This window comes from Carcharodon carcharias, chromosome 7 (genome assembly GCF_017639515.1).
Source record: "Carcharodon carcharias isolate sCarCar2 chromosome 7, sCarCar2.pri, whole genome shotgun sequence".
NCBI classification, from domain to species: domain Eukaryota; kingdom Metazoa; phylum Chordata; class Chondrichthyes; order Lamniformes; family Lamnidae; genus Carcharodon; species Carcharodon carcharias.
The window spans coordinates 83535158-83552600 of NC_054473.1; the positions used below are offsets into that span (position 1 = coordinate 83535158).

The 17443-nt window shown below is 42.4% G+C and overlaps 2 protein-coding genes across 2 annotated transcripts in view; both read right to left on the reverse strand.

Moving 5' to 3' along the window:
- Positions 1-4001, reverse strand: part of LOC121280367 (E3 SUMO-protein ligase ZBED1-like) — a 43065-nt gene extending 39064 nt beyond the window's left edge. The window contains exon 1 of the mRNA XM_041192304.1: positions 3914-4001. The gene's annotated coding sequence lies outside the window, so the exon portion shown is untranslated. The remainder of the gene's footprint in view (positions 1-3913) is intronic.
- LOC121280368 (testis-expressed protein 264 homolog) overlaps positions 1-17443 on the reverse strand; it is a 391323-nt gene that overhangs the window by 293922 nt on the left and 79958 nt on the right. The gene's annotated exons all lie outside the window — the stretch shown is intronic.

Below are 17443 nucleotides of genomic sequence, written 5' to 3' on the forward strand. Positions count from 1 at the left end.
ATGAATTATTTTGTCCTTTAAAAAATTAGTTTGTACAAGTGAAGAGGAATGAAGAAAAAATAAATAAGTGTGAGTTACATTGTGATTGACATCATGTAGAAGTAGAATAGTGTCTCTAGAAATACGGCCCCTGTCCACACAGAAGAGTTCACTCTAAAGGTTTCTTTCTTAACTATAGAAATTGAACAGCTGTTCCTTTTTCTTGCTCATGAATCTGTTACACTTGCTGCTACCTATCCTTCACTTCCAAAGTGGCACTTGTGACAGTGTTGTGTGCTTTCTGGGTGCTTTGTCTTATTTAAAGACCACTGCTATGAAGCTTCAATTGCATTTAAATAGCTCAACATTCACTTTTTGACATTCGTAGCAAAAACTGGTTTTTACGGATTTTATTCCCTGGCGATACAAATTTTTCCCGCACCTCCCCAAGTTTCTTTCAGTTTTTGACACTAAAAATAGAAACTGGAAAACACACAAAAACACAGTTCTAACACTGGCTTTAAATGATCATCTATTATTTACAAATTCAAGATATTACATAATGTGCCTTCTTCACATACCCACAGTCACACCTATATCTGTGCACCTTGCTGTTCTCTGCATTTCCTCTCAAAACAAGTTCACGATCGCTTGTACCTATTTTACATATACTTGAGATTATACAGACCGGGTTGATCACATGGGGCACGCTGTCCTCCTTTAGAGGAAAATTGGATGAGGTTTTACCAAAATGTGCTGTTACACCCAGAACATTTAGTTCCAGTTCTGACTGTCTTGCAGCTATATCTCAGAAAATGCCACATTGTCCTACCTTCCAAGTTGAATTTGCTCCTACAACTCATTCAATTTGTTCTTTGTACTCCAAGTATTTGGAAAAAGGTTGCTTATTTGAGCCACACACCCAAACCTGCCTTAGAGCCTGGACTGCACAACACTATTTTTAACACAAACTGTGGATTTCCCAGGTGGTTATATTCATTAAAAAATATGTTGCAATGAATAAGCAGCAAGAAAGTAAAACAACAAGCAATGAACAAATATGGTTTACAATTATATATCAATCATAGGAGTAGGAAATGGGACATTGTTAAAGAAAGCAGATAGCAGGACCATCTCTGATTATATACCAGGAAAATGCCATGGTCATCAGACTCAAAAGAACCTCCTCTCAGGGAGCAGTCTATCTCTTGCTGCTCAACAGACCTAATAATCTAAAAATGACATTGTATTGGTCCTGGCCCATAAATATGAACCGAGAATTTGGCATTACCCTCAGACATTAATAGCTCACATGATGTGAATTTTATGCGCAGGAGAGGCAAAGGACGACTGCTGCCAATTCCCATGTATAGCCCTAGCTTCTACCAAAAGTTTCAGTAGCAATAAGTAAGTTAATCCTAAATTTCAATGCAGTTTCTCCTGTTATGAAATTTACAATAAGCAGATGTAACATAGGATGTATGGCACAGAAACAGGCCATTCAGCTCATCCAGCCCATGCCGGTGTTTATGCTCCACTCAAGTCTACTCCCATCTTTCCTCATCTAAATCTATAGCTGCAAACCTCTTATTCCCTTCTCCCTCAAATGCCCACCTGGCTTCTCCTTAAATACATCTACACAACTCACTTCAAACACTCCCTTGTGATAGTTGGTTCCAGATTCTCACCACTCTTCGAGTGAAGAGGTTTCTCCTAAATTCCCTATTGGATTTCTTGGTGGCTATCTTACATTGATGGCCTCTAGTTCTGCTCTTCCCCACAAGAGGAATCATTTTCTCTGTATCCACTCTATCAAAACCTTTCATCATTTTAAATATGTCCATTAGGTCATCCCTCAGCCCTATTTTTTTCAAAAGGGACCTAGGCTTTTCTGATATGTGTACCCACACATTTCCAGTATCATCCTTGAAAATCTTCTCTGCATCCTCTCCAGTGCCTCTACATCTTTTTGATAATATGGCTACCAGAACTTCAAGCATGCTCCAACCAAGGTTCAATACAGGTTAGAATAACTTCCCTACTTTTCAATTCAATCTGCACTCCGAGATCCCTTTGTTCCTCTACCCAACCTAGACTTGCACCTTCAAAGTAATAAGTGACCTCTCTATTCTTCCTACCAAAATGTACTACCTCATACTTATGTATGTTGAACTTCATTTGCCAATTATTTACCCATCCTGTAAGTTTCTGAATGTCCTCCTGTAATTTGTTGCAGTCCTCCTTGTTGCAGTATTGACTATCTCCCCAAATTTGATGCAATACACTCTGGTGGATGTGAAAGATCCATGACACTATTTCGAAGAAGGGCAGGGAACTATACCTAATGTGCTGGCCAATATTTATCCCTCAATCAACATTACAGAAAATATTTTCTGGTCATTATCACATTACTGTTGGTGGGAGCTTTGTGTGTGCAAAATTGGCTGCTGCGTTTCTAACATTACCACGTGACTACATTTCAAAATATTAATTGGCTGTAAAGTGCTTTGAGCCATCTATAAAGCAGAATGCGAGACTCCTCCTGTCTCTTAATTGCTTCATTAACCAAGCTGTAGCACCAGCAGCAGAGAATTGCCATCAGATACAGAGACCCAGACTGGGGGCATGGGTTCAAATCCCACCACAGCAGCTGGTGGAATTTAAATTCAATTATAAATCTGCAACATAAAGCTAGCCTCAGTAATGGTGACCATGGCAACTACCATCAATTGTTGCAAAAACCCAACTTGTTCAGTAATATCCTTTAGGGAAGGAAATCTGTGATCCTTACCCAGTCTGGCCTACATGTGGTTCCAAAACCACAGCCATATGGTTGACTCTTAACTGCCCTTTGAAATGGTCTAACAAGTCATTTAGTTCAAGGGCAATTAGGGGTGGGCAACAAATGTTGACCTTTCCAGCAATGCCCACATTCCACAAAAGAAGGAAGAAAAACATACCAGATCTACTTTTGGCAAATCTGAACAAGAATCTCAACAGTTTCAGAATATTCTATAAGCAACTTTAAGAAAGCAAGAACATAAGAAAAGGGAGCTGGAATAGGCCTTTTGGCCTCTCGTGCCTACTCTACTATTCAAAAATATCATGGCTGATCTACTGACTCAGTTACACCTTCCCAAACCATCCCCATTATCCCTTGATTCCTTTAGAATCAAAGTCTGTCAATCTCTGTTTTGAATATACTCAATGCTTGAGGAGCCACAGTTGTCTTTAGTAGAGAGTTCCAAAGGTTCACAACCATTTGGGTGACTTTTCGTTCATCTCAGTACAAAGTGGCAGCTCTGTATTCGGAGACTGTGACTTTTGTATTCTAGATTCTCCACACAGGGGAGACATCTTCACAATAGCCCCTTAAAAAAGTTATATGTTTCACGGAGATCACCCTCCTATTCGTCTAAACTATAAGGAATTTAGGCCTAATCTATTCAATTTCTGCTCATAGGACTCAGTATTCCAGTAATCAGTCTGGTGAACCTTTGTTGCAGTTCCTCTAAAGCAAGTATATCCTTCCTTTGGTACAAAAACTAAAAGTGTACACAGTACTCCCAGTGTGGGCTCACAAAGGCTCTCTATCATCTTAGCAAGACTTATTTACTCTAATACTCCAATCCCATTGTAATAAAAAGCTAAACATACCATTTGTTTTCCTAATTCCTTGCTGTTCTTGCATGTTAACTTTTGTGATTTCTGAACAAGGACACCCAATTCCTTCTGAATACCAACATTGCTCATGTTAAAAAAGCCTGCTTTTCTATTTCTTATCCAAGTTGATAACTTCACATTTCTCCGCATCATATACCATTACATTCTTGCCCACTCACTTATCTGTCTAAATCATTTCATTTCAGAATTTCAGCATCTGCAATATTTTGTTTTTGTATCTGTGAAATTGATCATTTAATGATATAATTACCTTCAAAAAGTTTCTCCCATTTCCGGCTTCCTCTTTAACTGGGATTTAGAGCATAAGTTAGAGGTTTCACCTGGGCTCTGGATGCTGGAGATTTGCTGCTGCTGTGGTGTGGACAAATACATCATGGGAGTTGTCAAGGTCACTCTAATACTTTGGAACTAGAGTAGCTAAAGTGTATTGAAAGAGTTTGGCACAAAATGTGAAGTGTGCAAAATTTGGATCTTTTATACAGATTAAGCATAAATAAGTTTCTGAACAATAGTTGTTTAGGACAAAACTTTTCTTTGTACCATTTAAAGGCCTAGCTGCAGCAGAACTGGTGAGAGAGTTCAGTGAAGGAGAACTTTAATGCCAACCTTAGATATGGTAACTGAAATTAGCCAGCCAAGTCTGGATAGCAGAAAACGAACATCTGTTCAGGTGCTACTAACTGACTTTGTACTGGTTACTACTTTAAAGCTGCTATATGGTTATTGAGTGTGAAAAAATACTCATGACTTGTACTGCAGCAAAAACAGATTCAACATGAATTATAAATACACTACAAAAAATAGAAAGGGAAAGGAAAATATCTATAATAATCACGTAAACAACTGAGGAGGAGGAGTGTAGTTTTTTAGAGGAAGATTGGGTCAACTAGGCCTGTATTTACTAGAGTGCAGAAGAATGAGAGGGGATCTCATTGAAACAAATAAAATTCTGACAGGGCTGGACAGACTGAATGCAGGGATGACGTTTCCTCTCGCTGGGCGGGTCTAGAATAAGGGGTCACAATTTTAGGATATGGGGTAGACCCATAGATATCTCCTAAGATAAGAAGAAACTTCTTCACTCAGAAGGTGGTGAACCTGTGGAATTCTCTAATACAGGAGGCTGTGGGGGCCAAGTCACTGAATATATTTAAGAAAGAAATAGACAGATTTCTAGACTCTAAAGGCATCAAGGAATAAGGGGAGAGAGTGGGAGTACGGTGTTGAGACAATGGATCAGCCATGATCATATTGAATGGCTGAGCAGGCTCGATGGGCTGAATAACCTACTCCTGCTCCTATTTTCCTATGTTTTTATGTTTAAACAAGATTTGTAATGGAGCAGGTACATAATATTACAAACATGTCGGTTCAATTCAGTATCAATTTAGTATAATTGTTTCTTTATCATATATCACTTCATTAAGTGTGTTGCATTGCTGGGATGATGAAATGTAATGGAACCAGCCTAAACATTCAAAAAACATATTCCACCCACAGGGTTGCCAACTGTGATTAAATGTCCTCCTGTAAATTTCATCATGTGACCTGCCCCCACACTCTTGCCATTAGTTGGCCAACACATCCATCCTTGTGAAACACTGCCTTCCTACACCAACTGGAAAGCAAAAAGACTCATTACCCAATTGGATGATGCTTGGCTGTCAGCCAGACAGCCTTTCTTCCCTTCATTTCCAATATTTTTATGTCTGGTAAAGAGAAATATTCAAATACAATGACAAAAAAAATTTTTTAATGTCCCGATGATTTTTCTCTAGCGTTGCACACAAATTGATCTTCAACACCTGGAGACTCCAGGCCAATCCTGCAGGGTTGGCAATCCTACCACCTATGAGCAACTCCATGGGGAATCTACCAGCAGTATAAAACTTACAGTACCATGCTGAAACTTTTCAAAAAGAGTTGCACACAATGAATTGCTTTTGAAATTCCGCGATCATTGTGCAGACATGTCTATCACACACTCACTGCATTGGTTTGTCCCTCAAGTAGCACATGCCATAACAGCTCACTTTGTGACATTACCACTTGGTTATCTTTTTATGTCAGAAGATTGCTATTAGTAACACTCTTGCTGCAAGAAACATTCTTCAGTGAACTACCTTCCTTTTACAAATAGAATTCTGACAAATTACTGCTAAATCAGAGGTTGCTGTTAATTTTGCTCATTACCATCTCTGGGCAAAGATGCTACAGCTGATAATACATTTTAAACATTTTTTTTTGTTTACGCGATGTGGGCATCACTGGCTAGTCGAACATTAATTACCCAACCCTGGTTGCCCTTAAGAAAATGGTGGTGAGCTGCCTTCTTGAACTGCTGCAGTCCATGTGGCATAGGTACACCCATTGTGCTGTCAGGAAGGGAGTTCCAGGATTTTGAGCCAGTGAGTGAAGGAACGGTGATATTTCCAAGTCAGGATGGTGAGTGGCTTTGAGCGGAACTTCCAGGTGGTGGTGTTCCAATGTATCTGCTGCCCTTGTCCTTCTAGGTGGTAGTGGTCACAGGTTTGGAAGGTGATATCTAAGGAGCCTTGCTGAATTCCTGCAGTACATCTGGTACATGGTGCAAACTGCTGCTACTGTGCGTCGGTGGTGGAGGGAGTGAATGTTTGTGGAAGGGGTGCCAATCAAGCGGGCTGCTTTGTCCTGGATGAAGTATTCATGTAAAGATAGCTGATATTTACAAACTCCTTAGGTAGATATTTCTCATAGTGAAAGATAAACGGCAGCCAAAATATTAGTGAACTTTGTTGCTTACCTTCCAGACTAACCAGTCTTTAGGAATCTGATGGGATTCACTTCTGCCTTCTACATCTGCTTCATGGAGACTTTCTAGGCATTCAGGGTGCCAGAGGTGGATCTGGCAGGAATTCCAACGGGTGACATTATCCCAACAGTCACACCTTCAATCAGGGCATCAAAGTCAACGCACATAATTCCCCTGCCTGCCACCACAAAATCCTTCAGTGCTCCTCTACAGGAGAGAGGCCAGGCATTAACGGGTCTCTGCCCACCAAGTTTTCAGGGCCTCTGTTTATTAGTATGGCGATCTTCCAATGATTTGAGGCCTTTTCTTATTCACTCACACCACCCACAACCATCTACAGGCCTTAACTGTGAACTGCACTTTTCCACAGGCACATGAATTTGAGCTTAATATAATGGCCAATGGGCAATTCAACAGCACTATTTCAGGCACATTCTGATCGGTGCTGAATAAATCTATGCTTTATAGCCAATACAGAGAACTAAATTAACTCTTAATTAATGTGCTCCCAGGAAATTAGACCATTAAAAGCCCTACTTTGATTTAGTTACTATTGGATATAAGTTCATAGCACAAAGCTCGCTATCTCATGAAGATAACTAAGAACGATTGATGTAACAATCTGAAAATGGCAATTCTCCTGATGTAGGAATGTAGACCATATTATTGGGCACACTGGAGGGTGTTAGTGTGCTATACTTGAATTATGAATGCTTAACAGTTCCAACTGTACTCAAACACAATCGGTAACCTCATGGCCCGGCATATCCCCTACTCTACCATCACCATCAAGCCAGGGGATCAACCCTGGATCAATGAAGAGTGCAGGAGGACATGCCAGGAGTAGCACCAGACATACCTAAAAATGAGGTGTCAACCTGGTGATGCTATAACACAGATCTACTTGCGTGCCAAACAGCATAAGCAGCAAGTGATAGGTCTAAGCGATCCCACAACCGAAGGATCAGACCTAAGCTCTGCAGTCCTGCCACATCCAGTCATGAACGTTGGTGGACAATTAAACAACTCACTGGAGGAGGAGGGGAGGAGACTCCACAAATATCCCCATCCTCAATGATGGAGGAGCCCAGCACATCAGTGCAAAAGATAAGGCTGAAGCATTTGCTACAATCTTCAGCCAGAAGTGCCCAGTGGATGATCCATCTCAGACTCCTCTGAAGGTCTCCATCATCAAAAATGCCAGCATTCAGCTAATTTGATTCACTCCATGTGATATCAAGAAACAGCTGAAGGCACTGGATACTGCAAAGGCTATGGGCCCTGACAATATTCCGGCAACAGTACTGAAGACTTGTGCTCCAGAACTTACCGCGTCCCTAGCCAAACTGTTCCAGTACAGTACAACACTGGCATTTACTAAGCTATGTGGAAAATCGCCCAGGTATGTCCTGTACACAAAAAGCAGGACAAATCCAACCCGGCCAATTACCGCCTCATCAGTCTACTCTCGATCATCAGTAAAGTAATGAAAAGGGTCATCAAAGTGCTATTAAGCGGCACTTGCTTAGCAATAACCTGTTCACTGACACCCAGTTTGGGTTCTGCCAGGGTCACTCAGCTCCTGACCTTATTACAGCCTTGGTTCAAACACGAACAAAAGAGCTGTCCTCCAGAGGTAAGATGAGAGTGACTGCCCTTGACATCAAGGCAGCGTTTGACAGAGAATGGCATCAAGGAGCCCTAGCAAAACTAGAGTCAATGGGAATCGGGGGAAAACTCACTGCTGGTTGAAGTCATACCTAGCACAAAGTAAGGTGGTTGTGGTTGTTGAAGGTCAGTCATCTCAGCTTCAGGACATCACCGTAGGAGTTCCTCAGGGTAGTGTCCTCGGCCCAACCATCTTCAGCTGCTTCATCAATGACCATCCTTCCATCATAAGGTCAGAAGTGGGGATGTTTGCTGATGATTGCACAATGTTCAGCACCATTCGTGACTCCTCAGATACTGAACAGTCCATGTCCAAATGCAGCAAGACCTAGACAATATCCAGACTTGGGATGACAAGTGGCAAGTAACACTCGCACCACACAAGTGTCAGGCAATTACCATCTCCAACAAGGGAGAATCCAACCATCGCCACCTGATGTTCAATGGCATTACCATCACTGAATCCCCCGCTATCAACATCCTTGGGGTTACCATTGACCAGAAACTGAACTGGACTAGCCATAAGAATACTGTGGCTACAAGAGCAGGTCTAAGACTAGGAATCCTGCGACAAGTAACTCATCTCCTGACACCCCAATGCCTGTCCACCATCTACAAGGCACAAGTCAGGAATGTGATGGAATACTCCCCACTTGCCTGGATGAGTGCAGCTCCCACAACACTCACGAAGCTTGACACCATCCAGGACAAAGTAGCACGCTTGATTGGCACCCCTTCCACAAACATTCATTCCCTCCATCACCGACGCACAGTAGCAGCAGTGTGTACCATCTACAAGATGCACTGCAGGAACTCACCAAGGCCCCTTCAATAGCACCTTCCAAGCATATGACCACTATCATCTCGAAGGATAAGGGCAGCAGATAGATGTGAACACCACCACCTAGGAGTTCCCCTCCAAGTCACTCACCATCCTGACTTGAAAATATATCGCTGTTCCTTCACTGTCGCTGGGTCCAAATCCTGGAACACCATTCCTAACAGCACTGTGGGCGTATTCATACACATGAATTGCCACAGTTCACTGCTACCTTCTCAAGGGTAACTAGGGATGGGCAATAAATGCTGGCCCAGCCAGTGAAGCCCACATCCCATGAATGAATTAAAGAAAAGGAAAAATTCCCATTCATCAGAATTATCAAACCTCAACTGGAATGATTGAAAAATTTGGAAAGAAACATAATTCTTTTTAAAACATCATTGCTGGTTATCATTTAACTTCATTGTCTTCTAACATTATCACTGAATAGCTCTTCTTAAAAATTACCCTCTGAAGATCACCATCTGGAGATGCTACAAAAACTGGTTGGTGGGATCTTATATATGAAATGCACTTAACATATATATTCCCACTTAGATACGCAGAGACTGTACCAAACATTTCCTGTCATATATAAATTGGGTCAAATGTAGAGCAATGAGCCCTGATCTCAATATCAGAAAGCAGTATCCCACTGTAACAGGTTTGACATTTCCATTTTCAGCTGCTCTTATGATCTCAGTAAATGCAACAGACAATTTGTGCTAAATTATGAGCAGTTTAATGTTGTGCACACATCAAGAAGTGCAGTGAGTTTACCCAATTAATTTCATGTGGGACCTGGGAGTTTATAAGAATGAGACGTAACAGATAAAATATTTAAAGGGCTTGACATGTTAGAAATTGGGTGGATGTGTCCCCTTGACAGGTGAATCTAGAACAAGGGGTCACAGTCTTAGAGTAAGGGGTCAACTATTTAGGACTGAGATGAGGAGAAATTTCTTCACTTAAAGAGTTATGAATCTTTGGAATTCTCTACCCCAGAAAGCTGAGGATGCTTAGTCGTTAAGCATACGCAAGATAGAGACTGATAGATGTTGGATACTGAGGGAATTAAGAGATATTGGTGGAGTTGAGTTAAAAAGTCAGCAATGGTGGAGCAGGCTTGACAGATTGAATGACCTACACCTGCTCCTATTTCTTATGTTTCTACAGGAAAAAGAAAGCTTTCCCTCGGGCTGGACTGCATTAAAATCTAAATTCCAGAGATGAAAAAACACTGCAGCTCATGGTGTCACCAATCTCCTTTAAGTCATGGGCCTCACCAATAATCGGATGGAAACAACACCCCACTCGATTCTGATTTTGATCCCAACTCAGTTTAAAAGAATGATGATCTCAGAAACTGCTGTCTGTTCAGGAAGCACTGCGGAGTCAGGAGCAGCTTCTCAGATAAATGTCACAAAATATTCTCATGCTGTCAATATCTAGGAATCATTAAAAGCAAAACAGAATATCTGTGAAGATATTTTTAAGAAAGGAATCCTGCATTTTTACATTTGAAAGAAGTGGCTCAACTAAAGTTGTGGTTCATTAGAATTTCCTCACCACAGTGGACTCTGCAGGGAGGTTTCCTACAGGATGGAGCCCTGACCTCCAGGACTAATTAGCAAATCTGTTTAAAAATCCAGCACCGTATGTAATTTATTTCCTGCTGGCAGCTTAATGTGGGCATTTGACTTTCCAGAATGAATCGAATGCCTGTAAGCAACGTGGCACATTCCCCCGCTCCTGGATGAAGAGCATTGAGTGTTACCACTCGACATATGCAGATGGGAAAAGCAGGATAGGGTGAGAAAAACACAACACCTGCAGATTACAGGAAACACGGCACTCTACCAGCTGCTCTCCACTTTCAAAATGTCAACGGATGTTTTTGCTCCAAGTGTAACAGGATTGGGAAAAAAACACTTCTGACAGATTCTGATTGGCTGAGATCTTTTCATAATTGCAACGAGACTAATCCTCCTTCCACTCCCTTTTTTTGGAAGTTGGTGTTTAATTCAGTCTTTGCAATGAAGTTGCAAAAGCTTCCTCTGCCAGGGGAGGGGAGGGTGGGGGGTGGTGAAGAGAGTGGGTAGAGACAGAGAGAGAGAGGCAGACAGAGAGAGACAGAGACACAGACAGAGAGAGAGACAGACAAACAGACACAGACAGAGACAGAGACACTATCCAGTCATTTTAAACTTCAAAAGGAATTTCAATGCTTGATTGAATTCCAACTCTATTTGGGCATATTGCCAGAATTTTCACCACATGATCTGCCAACTCCAACAGGTCAAACAGCTTTATTCACACCTCTGGTACTTTTATAACTAATAAACAAAAGTTGTCAAAGAAATTCAAAATACACAATCTTTCTTTTAATGTCCCTATGACTTTTCACCCAGTTACTCACAGCAGGGTCCTGAAGATTAATCTTTAAGTCTTTAATCAGAATCAGGGCTGGCACTCGAGCACCCTCACTCATTACACTTCCTTCTCATCTGTCAAGCAGATCTTGTGAAGTTAACCCAGATGCCAAAAAGCAGATTTGTAACACAGAAGTCAACATTTTCCCACTTCCTTCTCTGTCAGTCAAAGAAGTTTTCAATAAACTTTCATCAGCGACTGAGCAAATCTTGAAACAATGGCACTGATCATAGCCCCTTCTGTGTCTCCCTGTTCGGTAATGGACTTAACAAAACATGGGGCTCCAGTGGGGTTCCATCATATTTGATACATTGAGGAGGTAAAAACCCATGTATAGCCAGAGCTGGGCTGTGCTGTGGAGGCACCAGGACTGGATTAATTTGGTTCCTCTCTCCATTACGCCACTGTCCTCAATAGCCAAGAATGGGAGTGGAGGGGAAAGAAACTGAACTGTTACAATTTAACAAACTCGCTTACATTGTTCAGTCCAGCGGATGATACTCTGGATTTAGATTTCATTTGGAATACTTTATTTAAATATTCTAGGCTTAGGTGTTGAAGATACAAATTTAAAAACTACTTAATTTTGTTGCATTTCAAACTGCACACTAATGACAACATTCCATAAATCATCTTCTCCTTAGCCAATCCTTTGAGATTGAGAGTGACTTGCTTCCACTCCAGTTCGATGGGTTCTGAAATGGCTGACAAGTCCAGTGCGCAATCTGCAGATCCTGCTGCGCATTGAAGATCATTTCTGTCGTGCCCCTCAATTGGAAAAAACTGCAGTTTCTGGAAGGCATTCCTCAGCGACCGGGTGGGACAGTTGAGGAAGATCTTTGCAACAATCTTCCCAATGGCAGACAGCAGGTAAGTAGTTACACTCTGCAGACTTGTCTCCCTTCTTGAATACAGTCACAATATCAGTGTCCCTGTGATTCCTCCAGCATGCACTTCACTTCCCAAATAACAGATATGAGGTTATGCAACCGTGGAGGAGTGTATCACTGCAACCTTTCAGAATTTAAGTAGGGATTCCATTTGCTCTGGAGGCCTTGTTATTTACCAGTTGTCTGATGGCTTTTTGAACTTCTCTCTGGACCGGGGTAGTGCCGACACTGAGCTGGGTGGGGTATTGAGGAGAGGAGTCAAAGTCGTTCAAATCAAAGAGAGAGTCTCAGTGAGGAGTCTCTGCAGTGTGCACTGGCTGCCTCCTGGTCCTTCAACTCCCTCCCAATCTTTGGCTCTCAGCAGGGTTGACCCTCGAGTCCTTGGGCTATAGACTGTCTCAATAGTGCTGAAGAAGCCATGCATGTCAGTGTCCCCAAGTTGTTCGATCTCCTGAGATCTTTGCATCCATCATTTGTTCTTTATGTTGCGGGTTTTATGCTGCACCGCTGCCTTTGGCCACCTGTAGGACTGCTGCTTTTCTCTTGAGGCGTGGTGAGGTTTCCAGTCAATGAAAGCTTTGTGCTTGCGCTCTGTTACATCCTGTATGTTTTGGTCCTTTTTGTCGAACCATTCAAGATGTTTCCTGGTAAACAGAACAAGGACCTCTTTGCAGGTACTTGTTATGGTGGACTTTAGGTTCGACTCACACTATGAGCACACTTGGATCCTGGTGGCTAGCGGTTGAGAAGTGCAGCGCAGCACTGACCAAGTAGGGCTGACCCAGTGAGAACTTTGCGGCCTTCGATGTTGATTTTCTTGTGGCATCACGTCTGTTGCCTCCACCTTTCGGGGGCCAGGTTGATAGAGATGGTAGATTGGATAAGGAGTGTTCAGTCCAACAATCGTCAAGTGCCCATCATGACATGGTGATGTGAACATCTCTACAGTCAATTGCTCAAATGGTGACGTAGTCAAGAAAGTGCAAGTGTTTGGACTGTGGGTGTTGCTGTGAGGTCTTGTGCTCATCTCGCTGGCGAAAGAGAGTGTGGTTATGACAAGGTCACATCCCTGGAATTTCATCAGGACAAGTACTCGAGGTTTGCTTTCCCTACTCCTTCCTGCCTATCAGCCCCTTCCAGGTATTTATGTCCTTCTCAACTCTGGGTTGAAGTCCCTGAGGAGGATCAGTTTGTCACCTGTTGGGATAATCCTATGACCACTCCAACCACTGGTGTTCTCCATTGCACCATTTTGTATCTATGTCACATAGATCGACCTGTAAGGATGTTGTCTTTCTACTGGCTTTGGATTTTTTCTAAAAAGCTTTTAAGTGTTTAGTATTAAATGTTGCTCTGTTGAGAAAATGAACCTACTCAAATGCAAGCCAGAAATAATAAACAATACCTCTTCAAAAAATGTTTTCACTCCATTAGTCAATTTCCTTATTGGTGTTAATTACAGTCACTGTATCCCTGCTGAACATGGGAGGAAAGCCATTTGCCCTGGCGGTGCTTACTCACTGCCATATGGGTTAGACACTTCAACAACAAGCCAAACCAGCTTAGCTGGTTACTTGCCATATGGGTACAATCTAGACCTCCCTAATAAAATCACCAAAGGAGCATTGCAGCAGGAATCCCACCTACGCACCCTGAATAGTACTCTATGCTGTCGGCTGCTGCAACGCTGAACTGTTTTTGTCAGCAACTGTACAAGATTGTACAACAGTTCAGAGAAAAGATGGAATGCTGAAAAGTAGGACCCTTTGACTCATTTCTTCCTCCTCTACCCTCATCTCTTGGTATAATTTTTTGAAATATTATTGCACTTCTGCCCTTTTGCTTCAGGGCCTTTGCTGCTGCTGTGTAATTAGGCTGCTGGAAGGGTCAGGTTAGTCCATAAACATCTCAGATACTCATTTTCCTTCCCTTCTTAAGGCATCTATTCCTCCCTCGGGCAGCACTGCAGAGATCTGCAATTCATCACATCAGTAATCTTGGGCATTAACCTACAGAATTCTAACGAGTAGTATAGCAAGTTATAGCATCACTATATCACGATTCTCAACTCAGACTTTTAACTGACCAAGACAAACCACAAAGACTTAATCAAGGTTGTGAACTGTAAATCCTAAGGCAGTACTGTCACAGCACCAGGCCAGGTTAACTACACAGCTGACTTGCTTTCAGAGCTGTTTTTCTGCTTTTATCAACAGGATCTTAACACTCAGACACAACAGTGAAAAGTTAAATTTCAATTCTAGGCTGCAGTACAGTAATGCACCCACAATCAGTGGTATACTTCTTATCCACATTACATGTTCTCCCTCTATAGATTTCCTTGTAGCACACTAGTTTTAGCCAGGTAGCATTCTGTCCATGGGGGAGAAATGGAAGCCCACAATGCCTTTTGTGGGAAAATTTTCAAGTCTGTGCCGAGCCAGCTTTAGTATTGGGGTTAGGACTAGGGCTGGGCTGCCAAAGCCACATCCCCAACCCTCCAGAGGCTTTCACCGAATCTCTATGTCCACTGTGGAGACACATGGTTTGGGAAGTCAGACATCATGAAGAAAGGAGGAGAAGGCTAGTGCAGAAGTTTAAATAACAAGTCAACATCATTCTGCCTTATTTCTTTTAATGTGCTAAAACCTGGAACTGAATTAAAAACATACAAAAGTGACAGAGGAAAAGACGAGCTGGCCCATTCAGCCTGTCAAATTGTCAAGCTGTATTTGAGCATCATGACCCTCAATACTTCCACCCACCTGTAACCTGCAGAGAGACGCAGAAAACCGTTTTTTAGAAACCTGAGAGTTCAGGAAAAAAAGAATTCTGAGAAATTCATCACCAAATCCCGAAGGCAATCAATATGAGCTGCAGGAGACCACAGTGGCCATGAAGCACATCACCCAACATCTAACTTACCTTTCATACGCATGATATCAGCCAGAATCAGGAATTCCTCCAGCTCCCTTTTGAACACTTGTACTGAAATTACGCAAAACACCAACTCATTCCAGAAGACAATGACCCCCCTGCAGAATGAAAAATCTCCCTCCATCTAACCTAGTTATTGTAACTTATATGCAAGCCTCCTAGTTTTCCCTGACCTACCTAATTGAAGTGCCTATTCTAGCCACACAGGCATAGTTAAGACCAGGGGCGTCCAAATTTTTCAAGTGAGAGAGCATATTTCAATTTTTTGTCACTTGCGGGGCCGGTGAGTGAATTTCAAATAGATAAGCCGTTAGAAACTTTCCTCGTTATAAGTCAAGACAACAAAAAAATGTTGTCTTCAAATGAGAAGTTATTATGAGAAGAATTATGATGAAACTTTTGAAATCCAGTTGCTTGACCGAGAGCTAATATGGGTCAGCATGCGCAGGGGCTGATGGGTGAATAAGACTCATGCAAGTGAGTCCTGAGATGGTGAAAGGAGCTATAGTAATAAAAGTTCTTTATTTTTCCTAGTTTTTCTTTTTCTCTATCGCTGTCCTCTAAAGACTGGACCAATCTAACACTAGAAGGCATTGGTACATTAACAGCTTTTAAAATGGAATGAAGCTCGCACTCCAGCACAGCCATATCTTGTGTCATGCCCTACTCACTGCCGCCCAGGACCAGCATTGAACTAGCAGCATACTGTGAACCTTTAAGGCTGATTTAAGATTGCTGATCTATCTCTTTTAGACCAGACTGACAGTAAGTGACCATCTATGGGAATTAAACAGGTGAAGGGCAGAACCATCATTTTTCTACATGAGCACTTTCTGCCAGGAAACAGGAGGGCAGTCCCAAAGCATCACCCAGAGAGTCGCCCACCAACCCAGCAACTCCAATCGTGCAGCCCCACAGACACTTCCGACTACAAAGGAAGGTGCAATTCGTGTACAAACCCCAACAGCAACAATAAAGAAACACAGCAGCAATTTAGGAACAAATCTACAAATTTTCTGCTGTTCTGAAACTCAACTTTTCAAATCAGTGCTTGTTGCTGACAGGAAATTGACAGAATAAGCAGAGATTTATCAGAGCAATTACTGGTCAGTTTCCATTCATTCCCAGCAGACAAACACTGCCCAGCTGCCTCTCCCCCTATCACCCCTCCCCTCCCCTGGCAGACAAACACTGCCCCACAGTCTTTCCCCCTGTCACCCCTCCCCTCCCCTGGCAGGCAAATATGAGCACGCAGCCTCTCCCTCCCCACCGGCTGACACACACTCACTCAGAGCCTCTCCCTCCCCTCGGCAGACAGACGCTCCCTGGCAGCCCCCTCTGCTGCTCTGGTCCTCAGGCTGAGCACTACCACTCACCTTCCCGCTGCTCGCTGCTGCTCTAATCACAAATTGTCTCTCTCCCACTAGGCCTATCAGCAGCAAACACAGGAGAGAAAAAGCCTGTGATTGGAGGAGCAGCTCCATACAGAATCTTTCACTTTCGCTTACATGTATTTTGAACACTGGTTGGCGGGCAGGATGGAAGCCCTTGTTCGGCTGGACTCTGGCTTGCGGACCATATATTGGACAGGTCTGGTGTAGACCCTTCATTTTTCTAAAACCTCAATCAAATCTCCCTAGTCTACCCTTTTATAAAGTAAAAAAGACCCAGCTCCGTATTTGTTGTGGTAACTAAGTGCTTTTAAAGCAGGTGTCATTCCAGTCACACTTTCCTGAACCTTTGTCAGGGCTTCAATATATCCTGGTACTGAAGAAGAGTCATATTGGACTTGAAACGTTAACTGTTTCTCTCTCCACGGATCTGCCGGACCTGCTGAGTTTTTCCAGCATTTTCAGTTCTTACCTTGGTATTAGGGATTAGAGATCAGGGATGGGCAATAAATGCGGGCCCAGCCAGTGATGCCCACATCCCAAGAACAAATTTAAAAATTTCCCAGCATGCGAAGGGACCAAAATCAATGAAAACTGCTCACGCTGAGCCAGGTTTTTACTGTACATGTAGAAAAGTCATGAAAAACACCACACAATACAAGAACAAGGACATCAGCTTTCACAGAGTATAAATGTAAGAAACGTCAAAGTAAATGGTCTGCTTTTCTTGGCCACAATGTACTGTAATATAGCAACTGAAACGGTCATGGAATGGTTCATGGATTTCTTTTTAAACTGTGTGCTAATCTTAGGAGGGATCTGAAACAAAATGAGAGAAGAACAATTTCAC